The following is a 12,947-nucleotide window of genomic DNA, read 5'->3' as shown; positions in this document are numbered from 1 at the left end:
CAGTCAATCTATGCGACAGTGATTCAACATGACGGAAACTCAGAAAACGATCCAGTGGGGTGCACCAGCAGGGGAGACTGCCCAAGGGAACCCGGACTTACTTTCAGAAGAGGTGAATTGGGATTTTGTGGATTTTCTCTCCTCGCAAGAATTTGTTCCGGAACCTTCGTTACTTTCTTCATTACCGCAAGTGGAGAATTTTAGACAGAGACAGAAAGAAGAATTGGAGAAATTTATACAACGACAAAAGGAAGCGGAACAGGCTTTTCTCCTACAGCAACAGCAACAAGAAGAAGAGGTAAGAAAAAAACAACAGCAACAGCAGCAAGAAGAAGTAGCAGCAAAGAAACAAGAGGGTGAAAATCAAACGGTCACGGTACTGTTGGACATTTTAGCGGAGTTAAGAAGTCTGAAACAAATGTATCAGACTTCTTTATCACGACCGAAGAGAATACGACCTTCCCGAGCCAAACATGTCAACCCTGTGACTAAGCCTACCGTACCACCCTTAGTGATTTCAACCCAATCATCATCATCATCAACATTACGCAGTCCAGAAGTAGGCCTTGGCCGTGGCAAAGGCTTAAGGCAGTTAAAATTGATTGCTTAAACTCACCCCTACACCATGAAGAAAAAAGGCCCTTTTCAGGGCCACCCACATTTCTCGAAAAGAAATACAATTTCAATTTGCCAATAACTCAAAAAAAAAAAAAAAACTCACCCATGTTACCCTTTTAGTACGTGTCTGTGTATGAGTGCGTGAGTGTAGCTTCTTATTTTAAAATCACAACTCAAAGACACTTACCTTATATCATTCATTTATTCTTTTCTCCATTTTTTACAATCCAATTCACAATTTATAACACAACACTTTAATAAAGAAAAGTTCATTAATTTCTTCTTTTCTCCTTGTTTAGTCTCTCTGTTTTTTTAATTTCTTCACCTTCACACTCTTTTCCTCTTCTTCCTCCTCGCTTTCTTCCCTTCTTCTTTTTTTCTCCTGTTTCTTTTTCTTCACCTGTCTTCTTTCTTCCTCAGAAGAATCCCTCTCTTCCTCTGAAGAATCCCTCTCTTCTTCTGAAGAATTCCTCTTTTCTTCTGACTCCTCTTGTTTCTTTTTTGGGCAATCTGGAGACCAATGTCCTTTTTCTTGACAATAATAACAGGTATCTTCACTTTTGTCTCTTTTAGTCCCTGTTTTTTTTCTTTTTTGACGGTCTGGACACTCTGAAGACCAATGCCCTTTCTTCTGACAGATGTAGCAAGTATCTTGACTTTTATCTCTAAAGGAAGGAGAGTAGTCCGTAGGCTGGTCTGAAGAGAATTTTCTAATGACCCCTCGCAAAGCTCTGACGAAACGTTCCATCTGGTCAGTCTCTTCCATCGTTGTGCTCGGCTTGAGAGTGAAATGAATAGTGAAAGGACAAGACACACACCCTTTTATATACGCTGGTCTGCTATGACTATAAAGTAGTTTATGGTGTTTGAACTTGAGTCATTTGACTTTTTGCTTTCAAGATGAAACGATCCCATTCATTCGAGAAGAAAGAAGAAGAAAGTAAGAGGCAGAAACGTGATCTATCGCCTCGTACCAGGGCAGAAATCTTGGCACAAATTCATGCCAGTGATTTTGAAGAGGACATGAGTGAACCAGAATCCAAACCCTCTAAACCAAGTTCACCACCCTTTGTCAACCCTGAAAAGTACTATTCCATTCGAGAGACGGAAAAGCGCTCCTCTAGAAAATTTAGAACCACGGCTTACAAATACACGGTGAAGTTTAAAGATTTCAAGTCCGAAGTACCGTTAGAGAAAGCAGAAGTGTTCATCACTGAGGTGTGGGATTCTTTGCTCACTGCACTCAAGCGACAATGTCAACCCAAAGAAGACGATCGTTTGAGACTTTCCATACAACACGACGGTTTGAAATCCCCTGTTTGGATCGAGTTTAGCACCCCTGCAGAATTAACTGCTTCCAAAGTCATGGACAAGATTCAACACGTACAACAATCTAATGATCAGTTTGACATCACCGATGGTAAAGCCACACTGGACATGACCCACGTCTCTCCTCCTCAAGGGACTGGACGCAAAAAGATGTTATTGGTGGACGACCTTCGCAACACCAAAAAGAGTCTCGTCCGAATTAACAACTCTCATGACCAGATGTGTTTAGCCCGTGCCATCGTGGTGGGACGAACCTATGCCGACAAGAACGACACGGTAGAATGGAAAAGAACCTGGAACACTATTCAACGTTCCCATCTAGCCAAACAACGAAACGAAGCAGAACTCCTGTTACAACAAGCCGGACTGTCCAAAGACACACCCTGTGGCATTCCTGAGATGCAAAAATTGCAAGATACCCTAGCTCCACGCTACACCTTGAAAGTGCACCCTCAAGAAGTACGCGGACCTCTGTTGTTTCGAGGCCAAGACTTTAAGGACGGAAAATACATTCATCTTTATCATCACGATGAACATTTCGATACCATTACCAGTATCACCGGATTCCTGAAATACGGTTATTACTGTGAGAAATGTGACCATGGTTATAACAATCGAGAGCAACACAAGCATTGTGGATCGAAATGCACAGGATGTTTGGCCTCTTCACCCTGTCTGAGCGAAGAACCAGTGCCTTGTTCCACTTGTCTGCGCACGTTTGTCAGCCCTACCTGTTACCAACAACATCTGAAAACGCAAGGTTCACAGAAGAAATGCGCTTGTCAACTGCTGAGATTGTGCTCTACGTGTGAACAAGTCATACGTACCAATAATACCAAGGCACACGTATGTCGAGGAAAGAAAAAATGTCACATTTGTCACCACATCGTGGACTTGGAACACCAATGTTACGTGCAAAAATACCAACCCCCACCAGAGAAAGAGGACGGTCACAAGAAGAAAGGCAATTTCATCTTTTTCGATTTCGAATGCATGCAAGAAACTGGCATTCACATTCCTAATTTCTGCGTGGCTCATCGAGCGTGCGAGAAGTGCATTCAAGAACCTATCTTCAGTCATTGCCCTCACTGCAGCAAGATACCCGGAGGGCGTGAAAAAATCTTTCGGGGACCGAGCACGTTAGCCGATTTTGCCCAATGGGTCTTAGACCCCGTCGACAAGACGTGGAGCCAAGAGGACATCGAACGTTACGGAGATTGTCATCGTCATGCCACGGTGATGGCTCACAATTTCTCCGGATACGATGGACAGTTTCTTCTCAGATATTATACGGAACAAGGCACCGAGCGTCCTAAAGTGACTTTGAACGGAGCCAAAATCATTTTCATGCAAGTGGGACAAGTGCAGTTTAAAGATTCGATGAGTTACTTGGCCATGCCTTTGAGTCGAATGCCTAAAACGTTTGGAATGACAGAAATGGCTAAAGGGTACTTTCCACACTTTTTCAATACGGAAGCCAATCAACATGCCGTTCTACCCCATTTACCTGAGGCTCACTATTACGACCCCGACAACATGCGTACCGAACAACGAGAAGCTTTCTACGCTTGGTACCAGGCTCATGCCTCTGACCCCTTCGACTTTCAGGAAGAAATGCTAAAGTATTGTCGTTCCGACGTGGACATTTTACGACGTTGCTGTGGAAAATTTCGAGAACTGTTCATGGAACACGGAGGGGTGGATCCTTTGAAAGAAGCTTGCACCATTGCCAAAGCGTGTTCCCTAGTGTATCGACAACGATTCATGCCTGAAAACACCGTGGCTGTCATCAGCCCTCAAACGACCCACTTTGTCAAACGTCAATACTCGGTCAAAGCCCTACGTTGGTTACATTACTTGTGCGACAAGGAAGACAAGTGGATTCAGCATGCCCGCAACGGAGGGGGCGAAAAGACCATCGGAACGTATTCGGTCGATGGCTGGGACTTAGAAAACCCCAAGATCGTGTACGAGTTTAACGGTTGCTTATTTCACGGATGTCCTGTTTGTTACCCTGACCGTGGCACTAAAAATCAGTTTTTGCAACGAACCATGGAAGACTTGTACCAGGACACTTGTCAGCGACGCCTAAAGTTAGAACAGCAAGGATACCAAGTGGTGGAAATGTGGGAACACGAGTACGATCACCGTATGAAAACCGATCCCGAGTTTAAACGCCTCGTGGAAAGTTACCAGTTCGTGGACCCGCTGAACCCGAGGGATAGTTTGTACGGAGGAAGGACCAATGCCACCTGTTTGCTGTACCAAGCCGACGAAGAGAAAGGAGAAGAAATCAAATACTTGGACGTGTGTTCGCTGTATCCCTACGTGTGCAAATATTGTTGCTTTCCTGTAGGGCACCCGCAATTGCTGACGGAACACATCGACCTGAAAAACATTCGACAATACGAAGGCTTGATCAAGTGTAAAGTTTTGCCTCCCACGAACCTATACCATCCCGTCTTACCTCACCATTGTCAAGGCAAACTGATGTTTCCCTTGTGCCGTACTTGTGCCGAAACGTGCAACCAGGACCAACCTTGCCATCACAGCCAGGAAGAACGGGCCTTGACGGGAACCTGGGTCAGCGTAGAATTGTTCAAAGCTCTGGACATGGGATACCAACTGTTAGAAGTGTACGAAATTTGCCACTTTCCCAAGACACAACAATACCGCAAGGGTGACCCCACGCAGAAAGGCATTTTCGCAGACTACGTGGATGCCTTTTTGAAACTGAAGCAAGAAGCCAGCGGCTATCCTTCCTGGTGTCACACTCCCGAAGACCAAATACAATTCAAAGAGAAATACTACGAACAAGAAGGCATCACTTTAGACCACATCGAGAAAAACGAAGGCAGGCGATCGTTTGCCAAAGTGATGTTAAATTGCTTGTGGGGTAAAATGGCACAACGACCGTGTTTACCCAAGACGGAATATTTGACAGAACCTTTCCGTTACTTCCAGATGATTCACGACAAAACCAAATACATGAAACACGTGGACGTCGTTCGAGAGAATTTGATCTTGGTCAATTACGAAGAAGATCTGGACTTTGTACAAGACGACCCTTTTGGAAATGTCATCATTGCGGCTTACGTGACAGCTCATGCTCGCTTAAAATTGTACGAAGCTTTAGAACTGTTAGGGGAACGCGTCCTGTACTTTGACACGGACAGTTGCATTTACATCCATCACCCTATTCAACATCACCCTAACATCGAAGGAGACCGTTTAGGAGCCTGGACAGACGAACATCCCGACGACAAGATTCTAAGTTTCGTCAGTGGCGGTCCCAAAAATTACGGCTACGAATACCGTGACAAACAAGGAGAAGTGCACACGACGTGCAAAGTGAAAGGACTGACTCTGAATTATCGTACCAGTCGAGTGGTCAACTTTGGGGTATTGAAAGAAGCCTTGCAATCGGGAGAGGATGGAAACTTTAAAGTGACCACCTACCAACCGAACAAGATTGTACGTTTACCCACTCACCACATCGTCAGTCGGCCCTTGGAAAAAGTCTATCAAATTGTATACCAGAAGCGAGTTCGACTTCCCAATCATTTCACCTTACCGTACGGTCACGTCGGTATTGGTCTGTATATAAAAAAGGAACCCTAGGCAAGATCGATAGTTCATTGTGACTACCAAGACCGAGCGAACAAGATGAATACTTTGAAAAAGATTGGATGGATAAGACCCATGCATTGCGACGGAAAATGTCCGGAAGGAAACTGCGATTGTCCATGTGGTTACCATTGTAATTGCGTAACGGAGTTTGCAGACGAGTGCGATTGTGAGCCTTGCGATGGGACCGATGCTGTACCTTGTGACCTGAGCGATGCCGTAAAGCATCATGGGAACTTTAGTGCCCCTACCCCTGTCATGGAAAGTGATGCTGTGCGTGTCAAACCTGTGGGATGCGAAAGCGATGCTGCTCGTCCTCTTGGACATTTTACTGGGTTTCGTTTTAAAGGGGAATGTCGACCTTCACGTTTACCTCCCTACGGATGTCATCCAGCCCTGAGCAAACTCCTACCCATGTCACTCAACCCTCATCGAAACGAACCTGTGAAAAACGAATATTCGTTCCCTGTGCGTTTGTCGGAATACTGCGACTTTGAAAATCGTCTTCAATCGTTCAAAGGAAAATGGCCAAAGTATCTGGGAGGACCGACCCCCGAAGAATTAGCCAGAGCCGGATTTTTCTACTTGGGCGAAGGAGATAAAGTCAAGTGTTTCAGTTGCGGTGTGTCACTTCACCACTGGGAACCGCAAGATTCGGCCTACGTAGAACATGCTCGATGGTCACCGAATTGTCATTACTTACCTTTAGTGGGACCGAGACATTGAAGTAACTTCTTACCATAATCATCTGTTCATGGATACTTTACAAGAGAACATTTGTGCTTTGCCTGTGGAGTTGAGAGAACGCATTTACCGAGAGCTGGTCAAAATACAAGTGAAACGTAAAGAACAATTGCATCCGATACGTCACCGGTGTTTGAACCACTGGTACCTGAAGGCTATACAAGGACTGATTCAATTGAAAGTGTTCCATTGGACAGACATTGATCAACGACCTCCTGGTTATAAAAAGGAATGGTTTGGTATTGACGATTCTATCTACTACATTGTAAACGTATTGCATCGAATTCCAGAGGAAGAGTTAACGAATTACCAACATCTTTCACACAATGTCAACTTGGTGAAAGAGGAAACTTCTGAACGAATTGTAATGTGTAGATTAGTGACTCAACGATTTAAATTCGACACTGAAGTGAAACCATGTTTGTGCAAAGAGTACATTTCTTGTGTCAGACCAAAGAGGATTTAGTATGACCTATTCATGGATACTTTACAAGAGAACATTCGTGCTTTGCCTGTGGAGTTGAGAGAACGCATTTACCGAGAGCTGGTGAAAATACAAGTGAAACGTAAAGAACAATTGCATCCGATACGTCACCAGATCTTTAACCACTGGTACTTGAATGGTATAAAAGAACTGATTCGTCAGAAATTCTTTCAATGGTCAGACATTGTTCAAAACTTTGAGGTCGCTAATGATCGACATGTTCATGATTATGGTTACTTCGAGATTCACCTACAGCAATACATTGAGGAAGACAAGTTAAAGGATTACCAACATATTTTACGTGGAATCTACTTAGAGGAAGAGGAAACACCTAAACGAACTCTGACGTTTCGGTTACAGTATGCAAGATTTAGATTCCCTACTGGAGAACGAAGATCTCTGGCTAGAAAGTACGTCTATTGCATCCGAAAAAAAGAGAATATAAAAAGAGGCTGCCATGCCACGGTTTATGTCACATGTCATCCAACAGATTCCGTGGAAGGAACTCAATGACCATATTCAAACCGTGGATCATTACCATCAATTATTACAAGAACTGTATCCATTCAATTTTGGACGACAAGTGGTGTGTGTCTTAGTGACTTGTTTTCTGGGATTTCGTTTACCAGCCGATTCTTTGTGGACTCTTTACGATCAGTACTTACCACCTCCATGGCCTTAAATGGTCACGAAAAACTCCTTTTGCTCAAAGCCTTGCGTTTTCATCTGGATACTTCTCGACCTCAACAGGAAAAAAAGATTCGTCAACTTTTAGCGACCCAAGACGTGTATGACGATGTGTGTGTAGCTTGTGACTTACACCCTCATTGGACAGATGTTCGTGATTGGAAAAAGGGGGGTTTTGAGGCTTGGACCCAAGAAGTGGCCCAGTATGCACAAGAGTTGTTCAAGGAAAAAAGTTACTTTTCAACCTGTGTTAGTGACGGTGCCAGAAGAACCCGTCACCGAGAACAACCACTCGCTTCAGGACAGGACTGTCATGGACATGCCTGAAAGGTCATTCCGGGAGGACACTTGTGTGACAATACCTCATGTAGAGACTGTAAGAACATTACACACTGTCCCTAGGACATCTTGGTTAACCAAAACATGTTGTACAGACACTTGTTTATATTCCACTTTGATCGCTTTGCTGTGTTTTATATTCCTGTACATCACTATTTGGGTTGTATGTATTTTTGTCTTTCGTGTTCATATTTGAAACATTCAATAAACGTGTTCTGAAAAAGTATATAAACTCTTGTCTTGTTTGTTTTTTCGTGTCACAAGTGACATTTCTCATACCATGGCTACCTCTGCTGTCTCTGCTCCCTCTTCCTCTACTGTCAAAGTCATCGACGAACACTTAGATCGTGCCAGTTGGGAGGCTTTGTATCTTCGCCATCCCTTTAACATGCTCATTGCTGGACCTAGCGGTTCAGGCAAAACCGAATTCGTCAAACGTTTGATCGAACATAAACATCATTTGATCGATCGGCCCCCTCAACGGATCGTGTGGTGTTACAAAGAGTGGCAATCGGCGTACAGCCTCTTGCGAGAAAGTCAAGGCGATTCCATCGTGTTTGTGGAAGGCATTCCTAAAGAAGACGACGGCATCGTCTCTGACTCCCGTCTAACCCATTTGGTCATTTTCGACGACATGTTAGGAGAAGACGAAGAAGAAATTAAATTGTGGTTTACGCGCAAAGGGCATCACCGTAATGCCAGTGTCGTTTACATCACCCAAAATTTGTTTCAACAAAGTAAAGCCCATCGCACCATCAGTCTCAATGCGCATTACGTGGTCTTGTTTAAAAGCCCTCGAGATAAATCGCAAGTGCAAGTCTTAGCCAAACAGTTAGGAACGCCTTGGCTGACTCAGGCGTACGACGATGCCACTCAAACGCCACACGCCTATTTACTCGTCGATTTGAAACCTACGACCCCCGAGGATTTGCGATTTCGTACCCACTTGTTTCACCACTGGTGCCAAGACGGAGGGCCTGTCCTGTACACGTCTCCGTCCTCGACTTCATTTCACTCCCCATGAAAAAAATCTATAAAAACCTCAGACCCTTTTTCGTCTGTCTCACACAGTGTGAACATGACGTCCCTTCAGTCGCATCTTCCCGTCAAATTGATTCGTGCCTTGTATGGCATCAGCCGAGAAAAAGATCCACAAACACGAGCCCGTGTCTTAGAAGCTAGTCTCAAAGAAGTCTTACGATGGTTCACGGTGACGGCACGTCAATTACTCCAAGGAATCATTCAGATTCCTCATCAAACCCAACGCTTTTTCGATCGAAACAAAGTCGCTTTGGTCCAACTGGCCGATCCCCGCATCGACACTCAAACCAAAAAACAAATCATTTTGAAACCTGGAGGGAGCGGTACTCTAGGAGGGGTCATCATTCGCTCACTCTTAAGATGGGATCCTAATGCCCCCAAAGTTATCCCCAAGACAAAAGTTCAACGAAGCCCCAAGAAGAAAAAGAAAAAGACCAAGTCCCCAAGAAGAATAACTTCTCCAGTGGCAGGACCCTCCTCTTACCAGACACCACCACCATCACCCCGGAAAAAGAAAAGAAGCCCCCAGAAAAAGAAACAGAGAAAAAGTCCTCAGAAAAAGAAAAGTCCACAGAAGAAAACTAGTCGCAAGAGAGGCACTTCGGCCAGGACGCAACCTTACACTCGCAAGCCACGACCTGCCACAGCGGTGACTGCGTCTCCGGCAGCCTCACGTTTGTCCACTTCTCCGTTGATGTCACCAGGAACTGAAGAGTACTTGGAGACGTTGATCACACCAAGAACTTCTCCGTTGATGACCCCCAAAAGAACTTCCCCAGTGGCAGGACCTTCCCATTTAGCGGCAGTGGCTGCTGCTCACAAAGTACCTTCTCCCAAAATCAAAGTCCAAGAAAGATCGGGCATGTTACAAAGTTTACTGGATTTGTCCAAACAAGAACTGGCTCGATTTAGTCCGTTACGTACCCCTGCACGACGTGTCATGCCTGTCCTCAAACTGATAAAACGTAAAGACAATCAGTGGCGACGCGTTCCAGTATAAAAAAGGCCTGTGACCGAGTAGGGTATCAGTGTTTTTAGGTGCTCCTAAAGACTCAAAGATGTCACCCTCCAGAAAACCCCAAGGAAAGAAAAGGAAAGGACTACCACCACGTTTAGCCAAACATGGGGACCTGTTATCTGTCCTGTCCAAAGCTTCTCCACCCCTACGAAAAAAACTCATTCAAACGGCCTCCAAAGAGGTCATCGATACTGTGTGCGAATGTTGTTTGAACGTTTTGAAAGGCACGATCCCTTTGTCCAAACACCAGAAACAATGCTTAGGCAAACATCGTCACGTTCTTCGGAAAATGGTTCAAAAGAAAATTCCCATTCGTCAAAAAAAGAAGATGTTGGTCCAACGTGGAGGCATTTTACCTCTCTTGTTAGGCCCCATACTGAAAGGAGTCTTGGGAACCATGTTGGGAGGACTGGTGGGAGCAAGATAAAAAGGCCTCGGAAGTTCCAAGATCTCAGAATCGACCCCTGACAACCCCATGGAAGGACGAAAACTAGCTTTAGTGCCTTACAAACGATGGATGGAATACCATCGGTGGCAAGAACAACGCACCCCGCATTTACCTCCCAATCCCAATTTGAGCGAGATGTCCCAGTTACAACACGAATTGCAATCCTTGATGGATCGCCAAGATTTGTCCGAAACAGAAAAATCGCAAAAGTACGGTCAACTCTTGCAACGACTGCAACTCTTTCACCAGAAAGCTTTAGACGAAACAGCTCTACCCACTTTGAAAGATTTTAAGACCTTGATGAAAAGTCCAGCACCATCACCAGTACCAGTACCAGTACCGGTACCAGTGGTCAAGACAGAAAAAGGAAAAGAAGAAGAAGAAGAAGGATTTCAAACTCCACCAGAAAAAGTACGCAAGTTAACAACACCACCTACCTCCAGAATTGGATGGATTAAAAAGATGATGGCCACCCCTTCTTCCTCACAAGAGAAAAAGAAAGTGAAGACAGAAGTGAAGACAGAAGTGAAACAAGAACCGATATCCCCTGCTCAGACATCCTCCTCCTCTTCGACACCTATTGCTGGCCGCACACGCAAAGCCTTGCAATCCAAGAAAATACCCCAAGAGAAAAAGAGTAGCCTCTTCCAAGAGTGGGTGCCTTATTAAGACATCAACCAACACAAAAAAATGGAAAAAGTCTTAGCTAGCATTTACTACGATCCCTCGCATCCTGCAGGTTACGCAGGAGTTCAAAAATTGTATCGTGCTGCCAAAACGCGACTAAAAAGTCTCCGTTTACCTCAAGTGCAACGATGGTTACAAGAACAAGCTACCTACACTTTACACAAACCCATTCGACGCAAGTTTGCCAGAAGTCGCACCCGAGTGGAAGGCATCGATCACCAATGGCAAGCCGATTTAGCCGATGTCTCTCATTTGGCCAGCTACAATCGTGGTTACAAATATTTGTTTTGTGTCATCGACGTCTTTTCCAAATTTGCCTGGGTCGTACCCTTGACTTCCAAATCCAGCAGCGAGTTAGTGCGAGCCCTGCAACGGGTGTTGAAACAAAGTGGTCGTCGCCCTCTTCGATGGCAAACGGACAAAGGCACCGAATTTCTGAACCAAGCTTTCCAAAAAGAATTAAAGAAACGTGACATTCATTTTTTTACCACCGAGAATCCCGAAACCAAAGCCAGCATCGTGGAACGTTTTCAACGCACTTTGAAAGAACGCATGTGGAAATATTTTACGCATCACCACACTCTGAAGTATATCGACATCTTACCGCACCTGGTGCAAGCGTACAACCAATCTTACCATCGAAGCATCGGACGTGCCCCGCAAGACGTGACTCCCGACAACGAAGTGCTGGTGTTCGAGCGCCTGTTCGGTACGTCCCCGACGAGAGCTGTCCCCAAGAAAAGTGGAGAGTTGACCGTAGGAGATTGGGTGCGCATTGGCAAAACCAAACGCACTTTCGACAAAGGTTACTTACCTAACTGGACGACCGAATTGTTTCGCGTCACTGGACGAGTGCATGGCCGTCATCCTGCCGTCTATAAATTGGAAGACATGAACGGAGAAGTACTCAAAGGAACGTTTTATTTGCCCGAGTTACAACGTGTCACCAAAAAAGAAGACGACGTGTACGACATCGAAAGCATTCTCGAACGCAGAACCCGTAAAGTGGGCAAACGACGTGTCAAAGAAGTCAAAGTACGTTGGAAAGGATATCCACCCAGTTTCGATTCTTGGATCGACGCTTCGCAAGTCATCGACTATAAAAAGAAGAAGTGACCATCATGCCCTTTCACACAGCAGCAGACGCAGCTACGTCGACCAGTCCTTCTTCCCCTAGTTCTTCTGTGCAAGATTTACAAAAACAACCCTTGTGGGTGTGGTGTGGAGAACGTGTGCCTAAAACGCAAATCGTCTTTTTCTGCCAAATCTTCGTGGTGTATTGTGTCATCGGGGCAGCCATTGCCAATTTGAGTTTGCAACAAGGAGACAAACAATTGTGGACCATTTTATTGAGCAGTTGCATCGGTTACCTGCTTCCCAATCCCTCCCTGAAATTCTCCTCGAACGGAAACGTTGTGTCCAGTGCCAGTGTCAGTGCCAGTCACCACTCCAACAACCACAACCAGAACCCCATTTTGGGCGGAGACACGCCTCTGACATCCAGTAATATCCCCTCGGACAGCCACAGAACTCTGGAATTATGAGTCACCAAAACCAATTTTACTTAACCTTACCCAGTGACAGTTCCATGGAGGTGTTTCCCAACAACACGTTGTGCTGTTACACAGCCAAATTACCTCAAGCTATCCCCTTAGATCACGAAGCCCATTGGGAAGTGGCTTTGGTAGAAATGATTCACCCAACCCAAGTCCTCAATGTCATTAACCAGCAAAATTGGTTTAAGGTGGAAGTTTATGACTCACATTTGCAACAAGAGTTGGATAAGACTAGTAGCACACATACCAATAAAACCTATAATGAAACAACTAAAACGTGGACCTACAACTTTGTGATTCCCCCAGGCTATTATTTCAGTGGTCAACATTTGGTCAACACCATAGCTATCAAGTTTAATGGTGTGTTTG

Source organism: Sinohyriopsis cumingii, chromosome 7 (assembly GCF_028554795.1).
Source record: "Sinohyriopsis cumingii isolate HCF-2022 chromosome 7, ASM2855479v2, whole genome shotgun sequence".
NCBI lineage: Eukaryota > Metazoa > Mollusca > Bivalvia > Unionida > Unionidae > Sinohyriopsis > Sinohyriopsis cumingii.
This window is presented reverse-complemented; position numbering follows the sequence as displayed.